This window comes from Monodon monoceros, unplaced genomic scaffold (assembly GCF_005190385.1).
Source record: "Monodon monoceros isolate NGI ecotype Baffin Bay Population unplaced genomic scaffold, NGI_Narwhal_1 Super_Scaffold_22, whole genome shotgun sequence".
NCBI lineage: Eukaryota > Metazoa > Chordata > Mammalia > Artiodactyla > Monodontidae > Monodon > Monodon monoceros.
The window spans coordinates 115,578,562-115,592,504 of record NW_021703779.1 but is presented as its reverse complement, the minus strand read 5'-3'; the positions used below and the strand labels follow the sequence as shown (position 1 = coordinate 115,592,504).

General features: G+C 39.1%; 1 pseudogene; it reads right to left on the bottom strand.

The window, feature by feature from the left end:
- Positions 1-947: 947 nt before the first annotated feature.
- On the bottom strand, positions 948-11,975 carry LOC114905902 (annotated as a pseudogene).
- Positions 11,976-13,943: the final 1,968 nt, after the last annotated feature.

Below are 13,943 nucleotides of genomic sequence, written 5' to 3'. Positions count from 1 at the left end.
AGCCGTCTCCCCATTTCCCCATGTAACAGGGTAGCCTGGCCTCCCCGCAAGAAGACAGGAAGGCATATTATCTCTTATTTACTACTTGCCCTTTAGCACAGAAATTCCAGGTCTGTACAGACCTGAAAATTGGACAAGCGTTTGCCTATTGTAAGACCCCCTGTGCTTTGAAGTAACCAATAAATTGTTCCACAATACAAGATCTCTTTATTTAATACATAAAATAACATTTACTTGTTTTTCATATTTACAGAAGGGATATGTGTTCACTGTGGAATTTCTGAAAATTAAAAAAACTACAAAGAAAAAAGTAAAATGACTCCTAATGTCACAGATAACTATTATTAGCTTGAGAATGTATATATAGCCTTTCGTTTTTATGCACTATTCTATTTTTTACAAAAATAAGAGCATGTTAGATATATAAAATTTTGTAACTTGCTTTTAGGTTTAAAATGACATAATTCATGTCATTAAATATGTTCAGAACATGAATGTTAATAAATATGTATGTACATAGTGAATAAATATATTCCATTATTATATACAGTATACATATTATATTCCATTATTCCATTGCATGCATGTGCCATACATATCTTTAACCGGTCTCCTATTGTTGGACATTAAGGTTGTTTACTGTTTTTCTCTATTGTCAGTAATATTCTGTTGAACACGTGTCGCTTTTAATATACATCTATGTTTATTTTTCTTAGGATGCAGTTTTTAGAAGTGAAATTGCTGGGTCAAAAGAAATGCTTATTTTTTCGTTTTAAACAATATTTGGATGTATTAAATAAAAATTTTAAAGTATATTGGGAATTCCCTGGTGGTCCAGTGGTTAGGACTCTATGCTTCCACTGCAAGGGGCCCGGATTCGGGCCCTGGCTGGGGAAGTAAGATCCTGCATGCCACGTGGCATGGCCAAAACAAAAGGTATAGAACTTTTAATGCTCATCAGCTTTGAGGTTTATGTTGATCCTAATTTTGGCATGTAATTGAACTTTCCAATCTGCTCACACTTGCTGATTTGATTCCACTATGAATTCTAAGATGTCATTTTCCTCTTGCAAATGTTTCTTCTACCATTTATGGTGTTTCTTCTTGAAAACGGCTAGTGAAAGCATCACCAATTGGATAAGGTGTCATTAAGTAGTCATCTGGCAGCGTGATGTCATCACGAGCATCTTCTAGCTTTTGGAATTGTTGCTTTATCACTTCTATTTCTTCCTTTAGCTCTGTTCTTCTAGTCAGTCCATGCAAAATTATCTCTTGTTGATCTTCAAAAGTAATATTGACATCTTCTGCAAGACCCACGGTAATAGTAGCACTCACTCCATGGATTTGTGAGGGTTAAATGTGATTATCCAGGTGAAGTGCCTGCCATGATGATTGATGCAGTCAATGGGACCTTTGGCTTAGCAGATCCTAAGGGCAAGGCCTTGACTGTGAGGTCCTCAGACTCCCCAGGAGCACTCTCAGCAAAGGGAAGGGTGGTCTAAAGCCCACTGAGAGCCTCGGCACTGGTGCCCCATCGTGGTTGGTTGGGTACCTCACCTCAGGTCCCTGGGGCCCCATACCGGGCCTCAGAGCTGCATACTGTCAGCATCCCACGCCCCCCAGCTCCCTGCAGCCAACCCCCAGCCTCTGCCCAAGTGCCCAGCACACCAAGCGCTCCAGGAATGCTTCCTTCTAATTCCTTTTAGATATGATACCAAAAAGCCTCAAGAAAGATTATACCAATTTCAATTTACAAATTTATCAGCAGTGTCTGAGGGTGACTACTTACATGGGCTACCATTAATCCTGAATATCATTATTCCTTTTTATGTCATAGGTAAAAACTTTTCTGTTTAAATTTTATTGCTTTTATTACTGTTTGGTGTTGAATGTTTTCCCATATATTTACTTGTCACTAGTGTGAATGGCATTTTCAAGCCCTTTACCCATTTTTCTGCTATCAGGTGTTTATTTTAGTTCTATTCGTATGTATTGTCTCCTCATCTATGCATCTATTAACCCTTTGTCTCTTATATGGATTGCAAATTTTTTCCCAGTTTGTACTTTGCCTTTTAATTTTGTTTATGACGTTTTTCTGCTATATAGAAGTTTTAAAAGGTTTCTATAAGCTGTAGATGACCTGCTTTCCCCTCTTGCAGCTGATATGACCAAAATGGAACCCCTGGTCTAAGTTGGGTTAATTTGATTCTTTTTCCTAAGAACTTGAATTTGAAACATCGATACACTGGAACACTTATATGATTGAAAAAAAATATAATAGAATGCTGGCTGGGAGTTGCCGCCATGATATACCACAGCCTCATGCAAGTAAATGATATGGAAGAGGGAAATCTAAGAGATTTCAGAGAAAGTCACTTTGTCACTACAAGAATGAAGCAAATATATAGAGAAAAGACAAAAGAGTGAAATGACAGGAGGGATTTTGGACTGGAGGATACCAGATTGAACTGATGAGGCCTGAAGTAAGGTTCTATACTGAAAATAAGGGAATTAGTTACAAGTTTTCATATTGAACATTGAGAGTCCACAGCCCCGTTTTCTCTGTTGGCTCCCAAAACAGGGGCCCCAAAGATTAGAGATCAGAGAAATCCTCTTTGTGAAAACTGGCCTAAACAAAATGCTACACACACACACACACACACTTAGCTGTCTCCCACCAAGAGTCAGGTTCCTGATTCATGGTCATTTCACATACAGAAAGTCTTGTTCCCCAAATGTAGAAATTCCAGTGAGATTTTTAGTAACTCACTAATAAATATGAATGGATAGCAAATAATCACTACACATTCAAGCAAAGACTCTAATATTAACAACAGAGTTCAGAATGAACAAAAGTAAAGAACTTGGAGGAAATAGAGATAATGCAGTGAATAAAAGAAAACTTTAAATGACATTGTAATTTATATCCCCTGATAATCAGAGAAAATCCCATCACTGAGCATAAACAGGACGGTTTTTTTTGTTTGTTTGTTTGTTTTTGCGGCCTCTTACTGTTGTGGCCTCTCCCGTTGTGGAGCACAGGCTCTGGACGCGCAGGCTCAGCGGCCATGGCTCACGGGCCCAGCCGCTCCACGGCACGTGGGATCTTCGTGGACTGGGGCACGAAACCGTGTCCCCTGCATAGGCAGGCGGACTCTCAACCACTGTGCCAACAGGGAAGCCCCAAACAGGATGGTATTTTAAAGGAATATTCTGAAAACAAGGTAGAGCTCTCAGAAATTAAATATGTAATTGCTGATGTGAAAATTTAATGAAAGATTGGAAGATAAATTTGAGCAAATCTCAGTGAAATAGAAGAAAAAGAGAAAAGGGGAATAAAGGGAATACAAGGGAATAAAGACAAGAAAATTAGAGGATCATTACAAGAAGCCAAACATCCAATTACTTAAAGTTTTAGAAAGGGAGAATAGTAAAATCATAGACAAGGAAATTACAAAGTATATTAGACAACTTCCTGGAACTGAAGGATATGAGTTTCCAGATCAAAAGAACTCACTAAGTGCTCAGCACAATGGGAAAAATTACCCATACTAGGCACATCATCATGAAATTATACAAAACCAGAGCTGGGTCCTAAAATGTTCCATGGAGAAAAAAATAACTGGTCACATACAAGGGAACAGGAATCAAAATGGCATCAAGTTCCTTAAAAATAACATTAAAACTAGAAAACAATGGAGATAGCATCCACTTCTATAACTGGCAGCTAGACAATCAGAATAATCTTCTATAGAGTACATCTAAAACAAGTTAGATGCAATATAAAACATATTATTAAAGCACAAAAGAACTAGAGAAATAACCAAAATCTAGGAGGAGAACGAAGAGGGAATCCCAACACTCAGAGCCACATTGGCTCTGAGTGTATTTTCCACTGTGAGAGAAACAACTGTGAAACTGACCTGAAAAAACAGCCCTGCATTTTGGGCAACATCCTGGCATGAGGAGGACAGTGATCAAATCCCAGGGTCCTCGTAGCGGGGAAAAGACTGAATAAATTACCAGCCACTCTTAAGTTGCCACACCAAAGGGTTATATCCTCAGGGTAGAGGTGAACCAGAAGTAAACCAGACCACGAATGGTCTTGGGTGGTCTGGACAAACACACACCTTAAATTTGTATTAAGGTGTTCCTGGAAAAGTAATGCCCACAGGCCCCTCCTGTAAGCAAACAAAAAGTCCTCTGGAGGAGGAAGCTATCATTCTAGGCCTCATATAATTCCTGTTAATAAAGCTTCTAATAAAATATCAAGAAAACAGGCAACTAGAACTAGATACATTAGGAAACAGGACACCATGAGCAAGAATCAAGCGAAACTATAGGCAATGGAAACATACCAAATGCGGTAGACAAAATTCTAAGTCCCCAAGATTCCTGCCCTAGTTATTCAATCAAACATTAATCTAGGTGTGCTGTAGTGGGATTTTGCAGACATAATTAAGGTCTCAAATCAGCTGACTTTAAGATAAGGAGATTATCCTCAGTGGGCCTGACTTAATCAGGCCTACAGAGGATAATTTACTGGACTCTTTCTGATGAAGAGATTTGAAGCATGAGAGGGATTTGGCACAAGGGAGAATCTCTGTTGCTGGCTCTGAAGATGGAGAAGGCCACGTGGCAAGGGATGCAGACAGTATCTGGGAACAAGAGCGCCCCCCAGCTGACAGTCAACACGGAAACTGCGAACTCAGTCCTACAACTGCAAGAAATTTAATTCTGTCACAATGTCAGCTTGGAAGAAGACTCTCAGCTACACATGAGCATGCAGCCAGCCCAAATCCTGGATTTTAGATCTGTGAAACCCCAAGCAAAGAATTCTGCCTGAATTTCTGACAGGCAGAACTGTGAGCTGGTAATTGGTTGTTGATTTAAGTGACTAAATTTGTAGTAACTTGTTATACAACAATAGAAAAATCATAATCCACAAAGACCTGGGAAATTGGAACAATGTGTAATCAACTATAAAAGAGCTACGCTTGCTGTACTTAAAGAAAGAAAAGAAAAGCTTTAAAAGATCAACACGAGGGCTTACCTGGTGGTGCAGTGGTTGAGAGTCCGCCTGCCGATGCAGGGGACATGGGTTCGTGCCCCGGTCCGGGAGGATCCCACGTGCCATGGAGCGGCTGGGCCTGTGAGCCATGGCCGCTGAGCCTGTGCTCCGCAGCAGGAGAGGCCACAACAGTGAGAGGTCTGTGTACCGCAAAAAAAAAAAAAATTTTTTAAAAAAAGATCAACACGAAATAAGAAGCCATGAAATTTGTCACAGAGTTCTACAGTCATCCACAGTAGAGTGATCAGGATCAGATTTCCTCTCCTGGCTTAAGCAACTATAAAACTGGATAAATAAATGAATCAATTGTTTTCAGGCTGGACAACAGGAAGCACAGGACTATTATCATAAAGAGAAAAGAAATAAATGAGGTGCTCCCCCCAATTGCCCCAACTTATTGCTGGGAGGTGTTTTCAAGCTACAGCGCAGAGTGAGGGGGGACCCAAACACAGCCTGAATTTGAAAAGTCAAAGAACAAGATTCAGGGAGGCCTAAGCAGCTGGTAATCATGGGACAGAGTACCAGAGAGGAGAAAGCTGCAGAGAGAAAACTCCAGAGGTCTGCAGAAGTGTTCCCTTGAGTCTTAGGCTTATTACTCCTGTGCATGCATGAGAGGAAACTACCAGGCACAGGAAATAGAATCACTGTAAACCATTAGGCTGAACAATTTCCAAAGCTCCCATAGGGATGGGAATATTCTGTGTTCTCACCAGCCAGAGTGAAAAACTTCATCTCACAAAGGGCATACGGTAGAGTTGTCAGGAAGATAGCACCATAGCAGAGGAGATATACTAAATCTTGAGTAAAGGACACTCTAATAAGGCTTAAAGGCTCCTTAATATTGGTCTTGGCAAAGATTTTTTAGATATGACACCAAAAGTGCAAGCAACAAATGCAAAAATGAACAAGTGGGATGATATCAAACTAAAGAGCTCTGTACAACAAAAGAAATCAGAAAAATAAAAAGGCAACCTATAGAATGGGAGAAAATATTTGCAAGCCATCTCTCTGATAGGGGGTTAATATCTAAAACATGCAACGGACTCATACAATTCAATAGCAAAAAAAAAGCAAAAACCCAAAACCAAAAACCTAACCAATCTGATTCAAAAATGGGCAAAGGACTTGAATAGATGTTTTTCTAAAGAAGATATATGAATGGCCAACTGGTACATGAAAAGTTGCTCAACATCACTAATCATCAGGGAAGTGCAAATCAAACCCACAATGAGATGTCACCTCACACCAGTCAGAATGGCTGTTGTCAAAAAGACAAGAGATAAGTGCTGATGAGGGTGTGGAGGAAAGGGAACCCTCTTGCACTGTTGGTGGGAATGGAAATTGGTATGGTATGGAGGTTCCTCAGAAAACTAAAAATAGAAATACGATGTGATTCAGCAATCACACTTCTGGGTGTACATCTGAAGGAAATGAAAACACTGTCTCAAAGAAATATCCATACCACATTCATTGCAGCATTATTCACAATAGCTAAGACATGGAAACAACCTAAATGTCCACTGATGGATGAATTGATAAGGAAAATGTGAGATATATATATATATATATATATATATATATATATATATATCACATTTACCACACACACACACACACACACACACACACACACACTAGAATATTATTCGGCCACAAAAAAGAAGGAAATCCTGCTCTTTGCGACAACATGGATGAATCTTGAGGGCATTATGCTACATTAAATAAGTCAGACAGAGAAAGACAAATACTGTATATTCTTACTTATATGCAGAATCTGAAAAAGCTGAACTCATAGAGAGTAGAGTGGTGTTTGCAGGGGCTGGGGGGTAGGGAAAATGGAGAGATGTTGGTCAAATATACAAACTCCCAACTAAATAAAATATGACTAAGTTCTGGAGATCTGATACACAGCATGGTGACTATAATTAACAATACTGTATTATATATTTGAAAATTGTTAAGAGAGTAGATCTTAAATATTCTCCCCACAGAAAAGAAGTGGTAGTTATATGAGGGGATGGAGGTGTTACCTTATGGTGGTAATAATTTTGTAATATATATGTGTATCAAATCATGTTGTAAACCTTGAACTTATGTACATTATATGACAATAATATCTCAATAAAGCTGGGGCGAAATGTAAAAAATATAGTTTAAACAGACAAAACAACAGGTGGACCTACCTATATCTACAAAAAATGAACTTTAAATGAACATTCACAAATAGGTTGAAAGCTAAAAGATGGAAAATAATATATAAATAATACTATAAGAAATCCAGAGTGACTATACTAAATACAGTTCAAAATAAATAGTTTTATTAGAGAGAAAGAGGGGCATTTCTTAATGATAATAAACAATACATTAGGAGGACATAAAAATTCTAACTCTACGTGTGCCTAAAACACAGCCAAAAATGTCAATGAAACAAATTTGTCTATATTAAAGAGAGAAAAAGATAAACACACAAACATAATCAGAAATAAACACCCCATCTCAATAACTGATAGAGCTAGACAGAAAATAAGTAAGCATACAGAAGATTTGTAGAACACTATCAACCACTTTAACCAAATTGGCATTTATAAAATACAACACCAAACAACTGCAGAATATACATCCTCCTTTCTTTTTACATACGTATGGAATGTACACCAACATAGACCATATACAAGGACATAAATCAAGTTTTAATACATTTCAGAAGTTTGTTTTGAGAGTTTACTTTTCTGATTGCAATGAAATTACATTAGATATCAATTACAATAATAAAGCTAGAAAAGCTCTAATTATTTGGAAATAAAACGACATGTTTCTAAATAACTCATGGCACAAATAAATCAAAAGGGAAAGTAGATAATATTTCAAATGGAAAGAAAATGGAAATACGAAATAGCAAACTTTGTTATTGGCAGCTAAAGCATGCTTGGAATTAATTCATAATAAATGCTTATATTACAGAAAAAGAATGGGTAAAAATAATTGTTACATTTCTATCTTATGATCCTAGAAAAAATAATACCAAACTGAATCCAAAGTTAGTAGAAAGGAAATTATCAAGATAAGACCAGACATCAATGAAATGAAAAATATAAAAACAACATAAAAATCGTACTAAGTCAAATGTTGGTTTTTTTAAGAGGTTAATAAAATCGATGAAACCCTAGCAAGACAGACCAAAAAAAAAAAAAAGAGAGAGAGAATAAAACCAAACAACCAGTATTAGGAATGAAGGAGCAGATATCCCTATAGATTCTACAGATGTCAAAAGGGAAATATTATGCCAATACATTAGACAAACGAGATAAAATGCACTTGAAAAACAAAACAGTCAAAACTGATACAAGATGAAATAGAAAATCTGAATAGCCTTATATGTGTCAAAGTAATTGAAATTATTATTAGAAACATCTATGCAAACAAAACCCCAGGCTCAAATTATTTCACTGGTAAATTCTATTGAACATCTCAAAAAGAAATAATAACAATTTTACACAAGGTCTTTCAGAAAATAGAATAACCCTGATACTAAAACTTGTCAAAGGCATTCCAATAAGGGAAGCACAAATCCAAAAATATTGTATCAAGTATTAGCAATTGTATCTAGCAATATGTAAAATATAAATTACTTCATGACTGAGTGGAATTATCCTAGCAATATAAGGTAAAAATATTCTACATAATTCACCATATTAACAGAAAGTAAGATTAAATATTGAAAAATTATATTTCATAAAAATTAAAAAGTTCTCCTCCTCACAAGATACCATTTAGGAAATGAATAGGCAGGCTCTAGGCCAGATGCTATGTTTCTCATGGTCTCCAGGTTTCCTGTAAAAACCACAAGCATAGCTGAAACATAATTCCTTAAAGGCATGGTAGTATTGCTGATTCTCCCACACCTATGTGACTCCCCAGAGGGCTTTCCAACATGAGCTCCTAAATGCTCAGCTTCCAAGCTTCACCACAGAAATCAAAGGGTGTCTGAAAGACCTCAGAAGCCTGCCTCCTTACAGGAGTACTTCTTGGCCGCTTCATGGACTGTAAGGACTGATGACCTGGCCACAGAGAATCGCTAACCTTGACATGGTTTACCCACCAGCTATGGCTTCTTGACACCATTAATATCCTTTGTTGTGTTGCTCAGTGACATATCCAGGAGATTATGTTTTGTGCTACAAGCAACAACTATAGGTCAAAAAAGCAGTTTTAAAAAATTAGCTATTTAGCCAACATGCTATGTTCTTAGTATAATGATTAATTTCCTGGCATTACCCACCATAGAGGCATTCACTGTAGGCTGAAGGGCACCATAATATGAGAAACCAATGCCCTGGACAAACAGATACTTCATTTTGGGATGGGGTGGTGGTAGCAGTCTTGAAGGTGAATCTCCACAGGCAGTTATTGGGCACAGGCCTGCTTGTCAACTGCAACGAAGAGCAGAGTAAGGGTTGGGCTTGGCTAATGCTAGGAGGGCTTCATGGGTGCCTATAACGAATCACAAGTTTGTGGTGTGAACATCTGGACAATGAGTGATCTATGAGTATGGTGTTTAATGAAATTATGTGGCAAGAAAGGTTTCTTGGCTCTATAACAAGCACATATTGCAAAGAGCTGTAAAGCCAATCCTAATACTATTTCTTTTATTCTCAGGAGACTGCTGTGTAGCAGGCAAAGGCCAAGATGGGTCCTTCTGCTTGGACAAGTGGTGGAAAGCAGAGAGAGAGAGTAGATCACCAGGCAGTGGGGAGACAAGAGGAGACCTGTGTCTGGACCGTCTAGTTCTCTGTTCTAACTCTGACTTACCTTCATCGCACTCCTTTGTCTCTCCACGACGTTTAGCAGGGTATGGTTTTCAGAGCCAGTGGCCCAAGCATCCAGTCATCATGTGAGAACTGGACCCAGCTGCACCTTAGGGAAGCACGCCTAAACGTCTAGTATTTATGGAAGAAGCTGCATGTAGCTACTCGTTAAGGGTCCTCTGTGCTAGGCACTGTGCTAAACTGCAGTTTACAGGCAAACATTGCCTTAATCCTTGTGAAAACCCAAAGATGAAGGAACTCTTATTATTCCCATTTTACAGATGAGGAAACATGTTTAGAGGGAATAAATGGATGTCCAAGATCACATGGCCAGTAAGTGGTGAACTGCTATCTTGAACCCAGCCCATCTAATTCTGTTATTCAGGTTATCTGGACAGCCTCTTACCAGCCCTCTATGAAAAGGCCCAGAAGCAGCAGAGGGTTGTCTTTGAGCATCCGATGGTCAAGTGAAAACCTCAAATGTTGACACTCACAGGGGAGGGTGAATAGTTACTGTTCATAAAAATGAATCTCAGATTTCCTCACCATGTAATTCGACAGCTATTTTTAACTTAATACAGGGCATGAAAGTGTTTCTAAGAATTGTATTTTCTTTTTTTTTAATTGAAGTATAGTTGATTTACAATGTTGTGTTAATTTCTGCTGTACAGCACAGTGATTCAGTTATACATATACATGCATTCTTTTTTATATTTTTTTCCATTACGGTTTATCACAGGATATTGTATATAGCTCCCTGGGCTATACAGTAGGACCTCGTTGTTTATGCAGTCTCTATATAATAGTTGGCTTCTGCTAACCCCAAACTCCCAATGCTTCCTTCCCCCACCCCTCCTATGTATTTTCTTTTGAGTTCACCACTTGGAACAGAATTTACGTAGAATATACTTATACTTTTTAAAACAGTTATTCAACTACCGATAATTCTATGGTGCTCTATCAAATATAAGATCATTAGACTTATTGGTGTTTCATCTGAGAATGAGATTAATCGTTGTATTTACAATGGAATACATTAACAAATAAATCTATTCATGGGGAGTTCCCTGGCGGTCCAGTGGTTAGTACTCAGCTCTTTCACCACCATGACCAGGTTCAATCCCTGGTCAGGGAACTAAAATCCCGCAAGACAGACAGCACGCAAAAAGTTTGAAAAAGAAATAAATCCATTCATTAATATTTAATAATCATTAAGAACTGCTTGAATTGCATGCCTTAAGGCCAGAGAGTGGCTTATATGTAATATTCCTATTTATGTTTTCACAAGAGAGGACCGAAGGATATATTCCACAGAAAGAATCATGGCACTATCTAACCAATAATCCCTGCTTCGAGCCCTTTTTTGGGAATGAGGCAGGGTATAAATAATCAATGAAATCAGCATGACCATAAGATGTTACAGAAAAACCCAAACAAACTTTTTGGCCAAACCAATATTTCTTCCATCACTCCTCAATCTTCCTGTGTAAGTCTCTGCCCCAAGTTCATGCCAATTGCTGTGCAGCCCTCTGCTCCCCATCCCCATTGCTGTCCCCTTCTGACCTGTAGACATTTGCCCACTACGAATGGGGCCTTCTGTAGCCTAGTCATCATGTTCAGCTCCGCCTCAGCTACCACCATCACTCTGGGAAGTCAACTGTGCCTACAATGCACGCAGCCGACTTCCTGGTGTCAAGCCCTTACTTTCTCAGAGCCAATGAGGGAGTCCTCTTTCCCCACCACCTCAACCCGGTAGTCCCCCCGCCGGGGTCACTCCCCTCACCGTTACCATTGGAAACCGCTCCTCTGGAACCCCTGATTCAAGCCCCCCCACCCCACTGACCACATCCTCTATCCCTCCAGCTCTCTGTGGAATCATCTTCTCTTGGATGCCTCACACACACCTTCAAGTTAGTAGGATTACAGGTGACAGGAGCCACAAGCACGCCCACGGATTTAAATTCTTGAATAACCTGGACAGGTGTTAGCAGCACAGGGCTTCTTCTGCCGTGAGAGGTTTTGGCGCTGGATGAGGCCATGTGGGACTCCTTCCGGGCGCTGGGGCCCAGGCACCAGCTGTCCTTCCTGCGATACAACATTTCACGAACCTGAGAATTGGTGTCATCTTCAAAGAGGTGACTGAGCTGCGAGTTGTCGGCCACTGCCCTCCAAATCCTGCCGTTGCTGGTGGCTGGAGCTCATGTATTAGAGAATGGCAGAGAGGAGAACCTGCGTGGACAAGCTCAGGTGCTGGGCAGAGCGCTTTTCGTGCGCGCGGTGGTCCACGTGGCTCTCAGGGAAGTGTGGCTTGGTTTCCGTGCGGCAGGAGGGTGCATGCTTCCTAAGCCCACAAGAGTTCTGACAGCTTCTATTTCCAGCATGATGGTTTGCTCTGTAGACCTAGCTTGATCGTTCAGCTGGCCTGAGCCTTTCAAGACACCGTCACCGGTGCTTATTCCCGCCAACCCTGTCTCCATAACGCAGCCGCTAGCTGGTCAGGAAGCAGCCCTCGCGACACCATAGACATTGCGACCTTAACCTAGAAGTGTGGGTGTTAGGTCATCCTGATGACTGGACCAGCATGTAACACTAACATACTCTCTGGAATGGTTGATAATACGTAATGTGTGTGAGAATGTAGAACAACTAGAACTTTCCTACATTGTTGGTGATGTGGGAAAAGGTTACAACCACTTTGGAAAAAAGTCTGACCGTTTCTTATAAAACTAACATAGTCCTGCTTTGTGACCCAGCCATTCTTCTTCTGGGTATTTATTCAAGAAAAATAAAATTATATCTACCCACCCACACACACAAGCACACACACAATGTGCACCAGAATGTTTACATCACTTTTATTCATAAGAGCCCAAACTGGAAATAGCTCAGAAAAATGGATAAACAAACCATTGTATCTTCATACATTCAGCAAAAACCAAAACGAACTTCTGAAACACACAATCACATGGATGGATCTCACAGGTACTATGCTGAATGAAGAACAAAAGAGAACATACTGTATATGTTTATGTTTATGTACATGTATATGTTTATGTCTGTGTATAAGTTTATGTATATGTATTTGGATATGTATATGAAGTTCTAGATGAGCCAGAATTCTGGTTGCCCGTGGAGGAGGGGCAGGATTGATTGCAAAGGGAACTCTGGACATGGGTGTAGATTACATGGATGTATCCATTTTTCAAAATTGTGCAGTTGAAATACGTACATTTTAACATATGCCATTCTTACCAATAAAAGAAGTGTACAAATGTAATAATCAAGTAGCTTGGGAATTGGGCGGGAGATATAGATGAAACAAAAATGGCAGAATGTTGATAGTTGTGGAAGCTAGGTAATGGGTACATGGGGTTTCCCATTATTTTGCTTATTCTGTTTTACGCTTGAAATTTTCTGTAATTAAAAAAAAAATTTTTAAAAAGGAAACAAAGGATGAAAGAATGAAGGAAAGAAGGCAGCCATTATTAATCCTCACGGTGTCCTTGCCTTAGAATCCGCTTTAGTCCATGAGTAGTCTCTAATAATCAGTCAGAAGCACATGTGAGATAACGTGTTTTTTTGCCCTTGGCCTGTAGCATACACTTCTGAGTTTGTCACACACACACACACACACACACACACACACACACACAGAGCGAAAAAAAATAACTAGAACAACTTACTCCAATATATTAAACTGTTTAGCTTCAGGTGGTAGGATTATGAGTGATTTTTATCCTCTCTCTATTTTTCTGTATCTTCCAAATATATAACTATGAATATGCATTTCTTTTATAATCAGAAAAGTAAACCGTACAAAAATTTTAAAATATCACTTTCATTGAGTTTCTCCTGTATCGTTACTATGGTTTCAAAAACTCAACAGGCTTTACCACATTATCACTCTCAGGAAAAACAATGCTGCTAATCATATTATTGGTTAGCAAAAAAAGCTTTTGCCAAGGTATGAGCCTCCAGGGTACTTTTTTTGTGAAGATAAAAATGCAATACTGCACAGGAGATCTGCTTATTAGACATTGGGCACGCTCTCTGTAGAACCAAAATAA